Here is a 12,964-nt window from a genome sequence, read left to right on the forward strand (position 1 = left end):
ATGTCTTAAACTAAAGGCTGTTGACAGAAATTGTCTGCATTTTAGTAAGGTAGTAAAATTAACTAAAAAATGATTGATTAATATTTAAACTTTTGAATTGATCACTAAAATGCACTTTATTCTTTAAAGCTATTGCTTGGTACTGTATTCATAGCCAATAATGATTTTAACAAAAGTACATAAGAGCATTCATTTTCCTCTACAGGAGTTTTGTGGGCTGCTCATGAAGATATTCACGATTCACGTTCGTAGTGCATGTTTAACGTTGAGAAAATTTGGTGAACTTTTTGATAGGTTAAAGCTTTGTCCATAAGTAATTTATAAAATTACAGTTTTACTTTATTTAGAGCCTTGTTTGGGGTAGTTAAATGATAGTAGATGAATAAAAGGTACATGAAACGTTCCATCCTTCAGTCTACTATTCGTCATTCACTGCATTAAATACACCCCGGAATACGTTTTTATTTATTTTTTTATTATAATGTAAGATGTACTTTGCACCATACAAGTTGTAAGTGGTTGTAGCCAGTCTCTACTCTCTATGATAGAAATATATGAATTCTGACTTAACCAAGAACATTTCCCCCAGAGATGGCTGCTTTAACAGTTCATGCTTTGTGATAGCTACGATTTAGGCCACACCAAGTACAAGTTACAAACTTAAGCAGCTGCTTACGCTGTCAACGGCGGATTTGAGGTTATAAGTAATTCAGTTTTGGTTTACAGTATTTTCAACTTGTTGCTTATACTACAGTAACTACAGTAACACCATTCACTGTATTTCATGGTTAATCATCGATTACCAGTTAACTATGGATTTATATGAGAGAGTGTATAGAGTGTATGAGGGAATGAGGGTAAACTATTATATGTTTGATTTTCACCATGGGCATAAAACAACACAAAATCACAAATATCTGTTCGACCGACCACAACAATCAGCTGACCGGAAGTGCTGAAGTTACGAGATCGTCACCACAACTGCTGGCTCAGATTTATTTCCGGTTTTAAAAATAAAATCGTGAATAAAACTTGGTACAACTTTTAATAATGTACAAAAACCAATTATGAACTTTAAAATAAAAAGTTAATATAATATTACAGTTTTATTTTATTTAGTTAATGGAATGTTTTGTATATAATATGAGTGATATATTTTATTTAAATTACTTTTAAATTATCGGTAAGAAAGTTAAAAATAACATTAAATGCAATTCGTTATTGTTATGTGATAAAGAGTCATGCACTGTACATTACTTTTTGTAAAATGCTTTGCTGTGTAAAGCTGTAGCTTCGTAAATAACAAGATATTTACTTTAAACCTACGAAAAACATTTACAGTATTTGTAAAAATCACAAATGACAACAGTATAATATACACAGTAGTCTATAATTTGTTTTTGTTCAGTAGTTTACAGTTGTTTTCATCTGTGAAAGATTTCATAAGAAGCCGTTATCTACATTTTTTTATTTCAACTATTTGACGAAAATCTACAAAATATGTTTTCAATTAAAATTATCTTTCAGTCTTGCTTAGAATTTTTATGTTAATTTTATATCACATCTGAAAAGAAATTGACCATGAAATTTATGTTTATGGAATGTGATCTAGTTCTGAAATTGTAAAACTACTAAACGAAATTAAATGAGTGTTTAATAAGCTTTTTACAATTAATTCGGTAAATAATAGGCTGGATATGATTAAACTGTTTGTAAGTATTATGACTAATTAAAATTTGACATTTAAGGTCTCATGTTGTAGTATTATATAGTTTTAGATGTTATATAGTTTATGTTGAAAGAAACTTTGCTTACGCTTAAAGTTAAGGATTGTAATTTCGTTATACATGAAACATAGCAACAGGTGCCTAGTCATTCAGGTTGTTCTTCATGCGTGAAGTTTGAAAGCGTTTGTCACCATTTCAGTGCAAAATATTTCACTATGTAGTTGGGTTTATGTAATATTCAGTTTTGTAATCTATCCTTATATGTTAAATAAAACGAGTTTTAGCAAATTTATCTAAGTTGACTACAGACATTTGAATGAAATGGACAGTAAGAAAATGATCATTTTCTATTGATAGCTGATTAAAACTTATGAAAATACAAAAAGATAAATTAAGTTATTCAACGTTATTCAATGTGAAATATACTTCCAAATGTTTTAAAAAGTTGAACTGTTTATTGTAAATACAGAACAGGATGAACTACTTGATTAGGCGTCAAGTAACTATTATAACAGTATATTGTTTTTTTTTGCATTGGCGTTTTATTAAGTGTGTCAATATTTCTGATGGCTGTCCGTCCATGCTTCTGCCCAGACCTCTCTAAAAGAATCTTGCTTTATGTCAATACCAAAAATTACATGCTAGAAAATTAGTTGAACAGTAAGTTTAAAACGTCAATTACCTATTCCTAGGATTGCTTACATATCAAACTATTATAATAAAGTATTTTTTTAATTTGACAACGGCAAGTCCCTAGCAATTTATGTTTGACAAGAAGAAGGATTTGATAATGGGGTTGTTACGTTATTTATCATTCCTGGAGGCAAATTATGAATAACAAATATGATTGAACGCCAAGTTAAGATACGATATCAATAGCTAGGCTACAATGTTTCAAATTAGAGAGCCATCTCACCACAGCTTCAATCTTAGAAGGAATTTTGACCTACCTATTCCACTATCCCGTACCACTTTTCATAAAAACCATAGCAAACGTAACGTAGCATAGTAAAGTTGTGTTTTCTTATTTTTCTGGTGGGTGATGGTTTCTCCATGTGTATTTTAATTCTCTTCCTAATACAATCAAGGGCGAAAATGATTTAAAAAAAATTGGAGCATGGTCTGAGGGAATATTTAGTTGATAAGGAGTTTTACAGTGTTTCTTCGTCATTTAAATGTAAATAGTACAGTTTGAAGTTTGTATCTTTATTTTAATGGGTCTGATTTCACTTGTTTGGTTTTAGTGACTTTTGTCCTGTACATTTTTGTATTATTTTGGTAATAAAACTATTCAGATTCTGATTCCGATTCTAATGACCACTATTAACATATTAGTAAAATTGAATATTTTAAGAATTTATATTTTCAACAATTGTTCTTTGTTATAATTTCATAGAGTTGGAAATTAAAATCAGAGGTAACCGAAGAAAGCTCTGAAACTAGAGCCAAACTTGACGGATGGGCAGAAAACGAATGTTGGGATTTATAAATGAGGAGTTTGCATTAAACGCTGAACTCTACTGTCAGACTGTAATCCATCGAATCTGTACGCCTTTCAATATCTTTTACTCATGTTGGGAACCTATTTTACCTTATAGTCTCATGTTCAATGAAGACGCCAGAATATTGTAGTAAAATTTGAACAATATATTACATCTACTAAAACAATTAAGGTATAAACTCACATTAAAATATTAATTTAGATTTGCTGATTGCATTTTGGAAAAGTAACCAAAGCTTTTGCATAGAATATTAAGTTTGATATTACATAATAAACCAAGGGAATGGTTAAATATTTATTTAACCTAGTTTGCGAGAGACGAATTATACTGAATTATTCAAATATAGGGATTAAGATAGACGAGACGTTCTTAAATGATATGAATAAAATACGACCGAGGGTTGGTTAATTCTAAGGGAAAACTCTTGTTGATTCAAACACCATTTAGATTAGAGATTTAGAGATTTAATTTTTTTAAGCCACAATATTTTAAGTACGTACGTGATATGTAAGCATTCGTATTATCTGTTGTTAAAATACATAAAATGAAAATCTTAGTAAAAGAAGTTTGACAATATGGCTAAAAATACCAAAGCTACATTAAGTTATATTTTAATGTAATGATATCACCAGATTGATGTAAGAAAATTAAACACTTTAAATGGACAAACAAAATAATCCAAATCCAAATTAAATAATGGGCATATAATTTAAGCAATTTTAATTGAATTATTTACAGTGGTAAAAATGCATACTAAAATAAAGATAATAGAACCCCTTTGAGGAGATAGAGTTTAAAATATAATTGTGGCACAGCTCTATGAATATTTTAGAAAACAATGTTTCTGACTAAATAACACCATGTTCCCTTCCCCATCATGTTTATATTACTCAGTGAGCCAGTGAGTAGGATTAACTGTGAATATCAAGGCGATTCTTTAATTTTTATTTCATTTAGCACAACCAAAAGTAAATTAAGTTACGTATTTATGACTAACATTATAAATGACAAAGTTTAAAAAAAAACTGCACAAATGGTAGGTAGGCTACTAACTTACCAATTTCTAGGCTTTGTAAACACATTTTATTTCTAAGGCAATAGGCCTACAGTTTTATTGGCATATTAACGTTAAATCCTATGACAAATAAGTTTAGTTATGACAAATAGTTTTACATATTATGTATAAGTACTTATAGTACATAATTATGTAAATATTGAGTGTATAGTATCTTATGTAGATATTTAGAATGTACAGTAATCCATGTATACTAGAGGATACTACGTTCTTTTGAGTCAGGAGATCAACCGATTTGTAGTTTCAAAAATAGATTACACAACTATTAAGCAAAACTAGGCTACAAATACTGAGGCAGCTCAAAAACTTCCACTGGAAATTAGTATATTAGAATTTTAGTATTTTACTATTTTAATTCGAAATATGCATTTTATAGTTGTGTACTCTGATTAAGTAAAATATTTATCGTTAAACACACTTTAATCTTCTTTTTTGCCACCCCAAAGAGAATTGATTGCGAGCCTACTAAAGAATCCTTTTTTTGTATCAAACCTATAACCAATTAAAATATTAGGCCTATGATGTGATTAAAATTAAAGATGTTTACTTACAAAAAGTGCCTCTAACACAAATTTCGACAGCTCTCTAATTAAATTACGATACCTAATTATAGACCAACGTATAACTTTACGGTTCTTACAAAAAATGTAGAATGTAGTCTAGGAATATATCTTTACTGTACAATATTAGTTACACTAATACAAGATATATAAATTAAATTCAGGTTAGACGTTTTAATCTCTAGAAAAAAGTTAGTTTCGACTCTGGTGATTTTTTGTAACCTGTGCATTTTTTAAACGTGGAAACTATATTAATTGTATTAAATGCAACCCGAGTGTATGATTCCAACTAGTATCAATTAGCGGTTTTAGCCTAAATATGCAAAGTGAAGTCTGTATAAGTATGTTATTATTATGTAAAACTCATAAAATCTCTTACACAACTGGGTTTTAAACCGTGGTATGTTTACCCATTAATCAAGATTTACAATCGATTGCTATTCGAAATATACAGGGTGTCCTGTATGTAACAACGAAACTCAGAAAAAAGGTTCTTGGGACAAATTAAAGAGAAAAACAAGAATTTATTCTTCTCCAAAATCGTTTAGTTTACCAGATTCTGTCCGCCATTTTGTACTCTTTTACATACACATTTGAATCTTTTATTTTCCAACCGATCTAAATTTAACTTTGTATCTATCTTAAGGTAGTGAAAACTGTGTAACATTTGTGCATACATAATAAATATTTTCACGCCCCTAATCCTTGTTACACTTTAACTCTGCATCTTTGCTGTATATTTGGTACAGTATGTAGATCTCCAAATGGTCATTCCATCCAACCGTATAAGTAACACTGTAAATCTTATATATTAGGACAATAAAAGGTAGAGGAAAAACATTAAAGTGCAGTAAAAAACAACAAAATTCCCTTGCCAGCAACTGTCAAAGTAATACAAGAGACAAAAATCAACGAGGCCAACTGCTTGGCTTATTTAAGGCACTTAACATTCGAAATAGTTTATGTGTAGACATAATACACATGGGTACAGTGGCGTTTAATCTTTTGAAAAGTTTGGAAACTGCAATAAATTAAAACTAAAATGTGTTTGTAATATAAGATCGTATTTCACATAATTTCAAGATTGTGACCTATAGGTATCACTAGGAACAATGAGTTGTAGTATCTTCAAAGCATTTACTACATGCTGGTGTTTCATTACATTTGTTATGTAACTGCACAGCTAATTTGTAAATAATGTGCTGCTTTGCCTATTTAGTCCGTTTCTGCGGTTGTAACGCACGACACATTCAATATCAAAGGCTCTATTATGGTCTGTGGTTGAGGTTAACATCACTTCGTGTTTAGCTAATGAATCTGCTTACCTCTACTAACTGGTGCTTTGCATTATAAATGACTTGATTTCAAATACAAGAGCGAAACAAAATTAAGTAATATGTAGCCAAATGAATATTTACGTGGTTTAAATAACATGGTGTGCTTTATACACAATTTACACATATTATGAAATGAGCAATAGTAATTGAAATATGAACTTCGTCCTTTTCAAAATTTTCAATGGTCCATATACTAATTATTCTCTCTATGTGAATGATCTGAAGAGAGGAATTGACTGTACCCTCAACAGTTTAGCTCTACTATTGTAAATAAATTGTTAAACAGTTTTATTAATCAAATGTTCAATTGGGCATAGTGTTTATACATTTGTTCCCTATTTAAATCTACTTCCACGTGTGTATATATACATATGTATAATCCCTTAACATCAACTGAAGATACTATTTAGGCATTTTTATCTCAGGTAAATCTATTTTGCCGACCTTAAACAGCTTTCAAAACAACGATAGCAATATATCTATTTTGGTATTGCGAGTATAACCAAGAGCATTGGAATTGGACAGAAGTACTAATATACAGTTTTTTAGCCTTTTTCACATCAATTTTTATATAAAAAAGAATGTGGCTTTTTTAAATAAAAATTTCACTTTATGGTAGTCTAGTATTGAGACTTTCTCTATCTTCAAAAAATCATCTTCAGCGTGCAAAATCTTACAACAGTAACCATTATAAATTAAACATTTGCTTAATATTTAACAGTATTAAAAGTGACTTGTCTAAAAATTTAAAAAAATGAACAAAACAAAACACACGATAGTATCTGGCGAACACTAGCCACGGGTACATTCATTACCCTCCCGTAGTGATTAAACCCTGGATTAATCACTGTCTTTTACAGCCCGGCTAAACGAGGGCACATGCATGAGCTTGCTAAAGTACTTTAGACTACATAGTCATGTTCACATTATAAACCTACATTTAATTATTAAAAATTGTGTTAGTCAAAGGTAGTTTCTGTAAAAAAGGAATATGCGTCGATACTTTCCCGAGGATATTAAAGAAAGGAGTTGTTGGTTTAATTTGAGTACAAAATTTAAATAAACACCAATAAAAACTTCGATTTCAAAATCGTAGTTTCTGCTTAAAGATCACAAAAACAAATTATAAGTTATTGTAAGAAGATATTGGTGAATTATGTTACTTATACAAAAGAATACATGCTTTTACGGTATAAATATTGGCTCAGTATACTTAGTATCTTATACAAATATTAAATGTAACCGTTGAAATGTAAAAGCCATATGCTTGGTGTATGAGTGGATACAGAACTTATCAAAAAGTCGCCGGTTCGATCCTGAGAAAAGTCGGAAGCTTTTATAAGGTTTATAACTCGACCCACGTGTCCTTGATGAACCAGCTGATCTTAGTCAAAAACAAAACCATAATAGCATTCATTTAACACTCATATTGACGTCAAAGTCACCCTGGTTGGTCGGTGCTGTAGGAACCAAAATATAATACAATTTAATCAAATACGAGATGTTAGCCCGTCCTATGTACGGGTGTAGTAATTTAAAACGGTGTAGGCCTATAATTCAGAACAGCTAGTTTGCACGTATAAAGACAAATTTTATTGCAGCCTACAGTAGAAAGAGTAATTATCAATTGAGAAGTGTATAGGCCTAGTCAATGATATCACCTTCCATCGCATACCTATCTCTTCCATAATCAATATCACCACAATACAATTACTCATACTATACACAATTTCCAGTAGGTCTGAATTGAAACTCCCTAAAATAAAACGAAAACATCCATTAAAAATTAACAGTAGGCCCCTACCCATAATTATAACGTTGGTGCCCTGACATCATTAAACGAATCGTCCACACACATCTTTTATGTCAATTTCACTGCATTAATTGCTAAATAAATAAGTGTAAACAAAGAAACAAACATATTAGTTTGTATTGTAAACAGCTGAGTCAAAAATAATATTCATTTGAACAAAAGAACTGGTCACATGTTGAAGGAATTTCAAAAGTAAAAACGCTAGTAAAGCTAGTGACGTAATTAATTGTCTATGTTTTTATCCATTTCGTTATCAGTTCTAATATCCTTGATAATTAAACCAACCTCATTGAATCAATGTACATCGTAATTCCCGTAATTCCATATTCATTTATTCAAACTATAAAATATTCAGCACCTCCAAACGTAACCACAACTAAACACACGCCAAACCACTTTTTTAGATTTCATAAAAGGATGGTTAGTCTAATTTCAGTATCCTAGGTCAATGATGACGTTGTGTTCAATCTATGTCATTCATCTGTATATCTTTGGATAACACCCGTCTGTGGTTGTCGTGGTAATTTAAAATCGTATTCCTGAGGATTCTTGATTTCCATCTTTATGACATCAATATTTTCGGGCCTAATCCAAACAAAGTTCAAGCATTCAAAAACATTAATTGTAAACAAAAAGCTGCCAAGATGAATTAAAAGATATAAAATTTGTGATTTTCCTACCCTTTCCAAAAAAGTTGAGCAGTAAAATAATTTGCATATCTTTTTTTAACTCGTTTACAGAGCCTCGACTTGTACACATCGATGGTGTTACTTATCTCGGTGGTCTAGTAATCTTACTTATTTCCTATAATCAATGACAAAATCAGAGTATATAACCTCATAGTTCTATAGGGCATTTTATAACTAACCAGCTGTTAGTTAAAACAAATTATATTGCTCTAAAACAAATCGAAGATTACAATGATTGCTTTCAAAAATAATTTGAGCATCCTAATATTTTACTATGTAAATTAAATTAATCTGTCATCCTCTTACAGAAGAATTGAACGTATCAATGATTAGCATTACACATAGTATAAATAAGTCAACCCTAAGTATGTCTTTACATTTTATCCAAATGCTGAATTTGTGACACAAAAGCTGAATGTTTACAGCTGTTATGTTAAGCAAATTATTTTATGCCAAAAGCTAGTTAGAATCTTAGCGTCGGCTGCTAGACTTTTTCAAAATTAAAACTTAATTTCTAAAAAAACTGGGACCCTAAACTAAAATTATGGCTTCGACATTCCCTAGTTCTCAAAATTATCTTTCTTTCAACACAAAAATCTTGAAAATCCGTCAAGTGGTTGACTCAGAATCGTGAAATAAAAAAAACACTGTTTCGTTTTAATATTATAGATTGGTGCTAATATGTTAGGAAAAACTATTTAAAACTATTTTCTTTGCCATCAACTGTCAAGGAAAACACATACTTCCAGTACGGAATTATGAATAAAATCGTCAATAAATAAAAAGGTTATTGTGGTTTACTTAACACATAGTCAACTAATTTCTATATACATAACTACGGATATCCTGTAAAACTTTTACATCGGTCTCCAAAACTAGACCTTACAATTTACTCTGTTCCCAATAACACTCATACATTTATGTATAAGACACGAGAAACATAAACATAGAATATGAATTAATCATGAGATAAGTCTTGTTCTACCAGACCAACGTTATCTCTATCAAAAAAGGCGAGATAATTTCACTCTTTACACGTTATTATCACATCTTTTTACTTTTAATATTTATTTGAAGTTTAAAGAAGATGTATATTTTGTATAACTTTAAGTTTGTTTCTTGTAACTTTATTTGTTTTTAGTAGTAAAATAGTACGGAGAAACCTTATTACTACTCATTGTTAGTTGCCAACCATGTGCAATTTGTTGTATTTTGATAAATAACATTTCCTACATAGCCTAATATGAAAGGGTTTTAAAAATGTTATTATTTTAAACACGTTTCATAGCAATGTATACAATAGTAACAACTTAAAGATTTCTTATGACGTGGAGAGTAAGCACCATGTAGTATGGAACGTTGATATATGTATATTGGAATTTTCTCCATGACTATCTCATTTGAAAGTTTCTCTGATAAACCAAAAACAAACGATAAGCTTACTTACAAATTCCCAGGCGATTTAAGGCTGGTATAAGTGGTTAAAAACTATAATGCATTCACTGTATGAATTACCTCGATTCAGTTGTTCAGCTAACTAATATATTCATAATAGTCAGTCAATCATTAGATTTAAATACAAAATATGGAGAAACCTTTCTACCAAGGTCGAAGCTTGGAGTTTCATGAATGAAAAAGCATTAATAACTTCCAAAACTTTTTCCATTTCCCAAAATCAGAAATCACCTATCATCTAGATTTAAGATGTATTCAAATCGACCTAAAATGAAAAGGTTCGTATGTATTATTTTAACATGAGTTCCATACCACTCTTAGCTTGGGTTTTTTATTACTTATGAAAATTTACACAAAGATAAATAAATAAATCAGGCATGAACATATAATACAACTACCACAGAATCTTATTACTTATCTTATAACTTATAACTTATCTTATAAGTTTTTCAATTATACTTGATGTGTTACCGTACTAAAATACAAATGTAGAACACAGCATGATTCATGAACTATACTAAATATATACATTTCTGGGATAGCTGAATTATAAACAGATAAAGGATTGTATGCATCACAAACATAACGCAAGGAAAACTGTAACGATTTATCCTACTACGAGCAATATTTTAGCAGTGTATATTCAACTGAGTGTTATCAAAATGAGCAGCCGTTATGAACGTAGACAATGACGGCTTCGGGAACAAAAGACTTGATATCAGCACAGCCGTCAATACATGGCATGGCTCATTACAAAATATCAGGAGAGCTCACAATAGAGCGACTGTTTATTTTGCTTTTCTGTCAAAATTATCAAAGCAGCAAACGTTTTTTAATGTACACACAATCCTTGTCTGATGATGGAAATAAGAAGGTTTATTAATCATTTAGTCCACTTTCCACACAAAAATTTTTCAAGCTAACCTTGTTTCGATTTCTTTTCGACTAGTAGGTATACCATTACAAATATGTTAGTTAGTAAGTATACAGGATCTTATATATCTCCTCATGTGCACACCAGTTTAACCTCTATTTATATGAATGGTGCCAATTAACATGTTAAGCTGGGAAGTATATTTTTCTCTTCATGAAAGAAGTTACATAGTGGATGGATGATTGTTTTTATAAATTTATTTTATTCCGTATACTAAGCCTATTCTACTACTTTAAATTTCATGTTATCAAATACTGCATGGAATTGAGAAATCCTCTTGGGCAAAGTACTGATACATTATGTTAGTTATAACCCCCCGGTCAGCCTCAGGGGTTTACTGTCTTTTTGCACGGAAAACATACTACTATCTTTTAGGTTTTAACGGGCCACTTCCAAACGAGTTTCCGGATCAATGGTCTGTTATGGAAATATCCCAGAAATTAATATTCATAAAGGTAATTTAATTTATTTTAGAGATACGGTTAGTTATAAGAAATTATACATTTAAATGTTACTGTTATAAATAAAATAAATCCAATGTAAGTACTAAATCCATTAAAATCTAAACTATTTCCAAACCATCATGTGTTATATAGAGCACCCAGCTTCTCGAGGGAAAACAGACAGCTCTCATTGAATATGTACTTTATCATTAAACACTCAACTCCCACCCCCTAACACATGACTGATCTTCCATCTGTCTCCAAGAACAAAATAATAAATGTAAACGTGGAAAATACACAATAAATCCTTATATATAATACGTGAAGGAGATTTATACGAAACAATACTCTTCCGTTAATAATGGACGGATTTTACAAACAATGCGTCAAATTCAGGATTTTTTGTGTAGAGGCCCTCTTTCACCAATTCCTGTAGTAAAAGTTCTCGGGCTTTGTCCACTCAAAATCCCAATGTATTTCTTATGAAGAAAAGATTTTGTTTACTTAAACAGACGAATAATCTATATATCAATACGTTTTTATTAATTGCATACTAAAACAGCTATTCATAATGAACACATGATACATAAAGAGCGTGCGTTTTCAGTTTCGATAACCGGAGTGTAGTGATTGATTACATTATTTTTGAGTTGACTCTTTTAAGTCATCGAAAATTATGACTGTCATTCGTTTTGAAATAACGCCTGTAATTCTTTGCAATTGCTCGAATTCGAGCAACAGGTGTACTAGTGCTAATTTACTGTATGCCAAATATTGACTCTATGCCATTCACATGTGTAACTGCGCAACAATTTCCGCCATTCATTTTTGTAACCATGCAATAATCTCCATAGCGAGAGGAACCCCTGTTATCAGATGAGGTGGTGTTCATCACCCCTGACCGCGTGATAGACCATTTATAATGCAAATCATGAGGACGCTGTGAGGTTGAGATAGTACTGCAAGCCTCGCATAACAAGGAGCCGACCTGTTGAGTTTATTATACAAAGGTTAGACGAGTGTTTTAGTTTAAAGTTTGAATGTTCAAATTATAGTGATTTACTAAATTGATTGTGTTGTGTCTCCTAATGGGACTACCTGATTGACTTGAAGTAAAAGTTTGATAAGTTGGGTAATATTTTTATTGTATTATTCATCCACGAGATGCGCTTCCTTGTCAGCGCCCTATTCCTACAAAAGAACATTTATTTTTTGTATGATCACTGATCAGTGATTTAAGTCTACGTTTCGGTAATTTGGTCTTATTATTTATTAAAAATCAATTTGCTGAAATGTACAAGGACACGAACAAACAATTGAATTAACCATAACAATTGAACATATTCAGCAAAATTGGCAAGTATCATGCGTAACTTGGTATAAAACAATCCTATGCTTTTATATGAGCAAGGCTTGCTTGTATGTATGC

This window comes from Macrosteles quadrilineatus, unplaced genomic scaffold (assembly GCF_028750875.1).
Source record: "Macrosteles quadrilineatus isolate MER2022 unplaced genomic scaffold, UCM_ALF_1.0 Scaffold_9__3_contigs__length_116548681, whole genome shotgun sequence".
In the NCBI taxonomy this organism is placed as follows: domain Eukaryota; kingdom Metazoa; phylum Arthropoda; class Insecta; order Hemiptera; family Cicadellidae; genus Macrosteles; species Macrosteles quadrilineatus.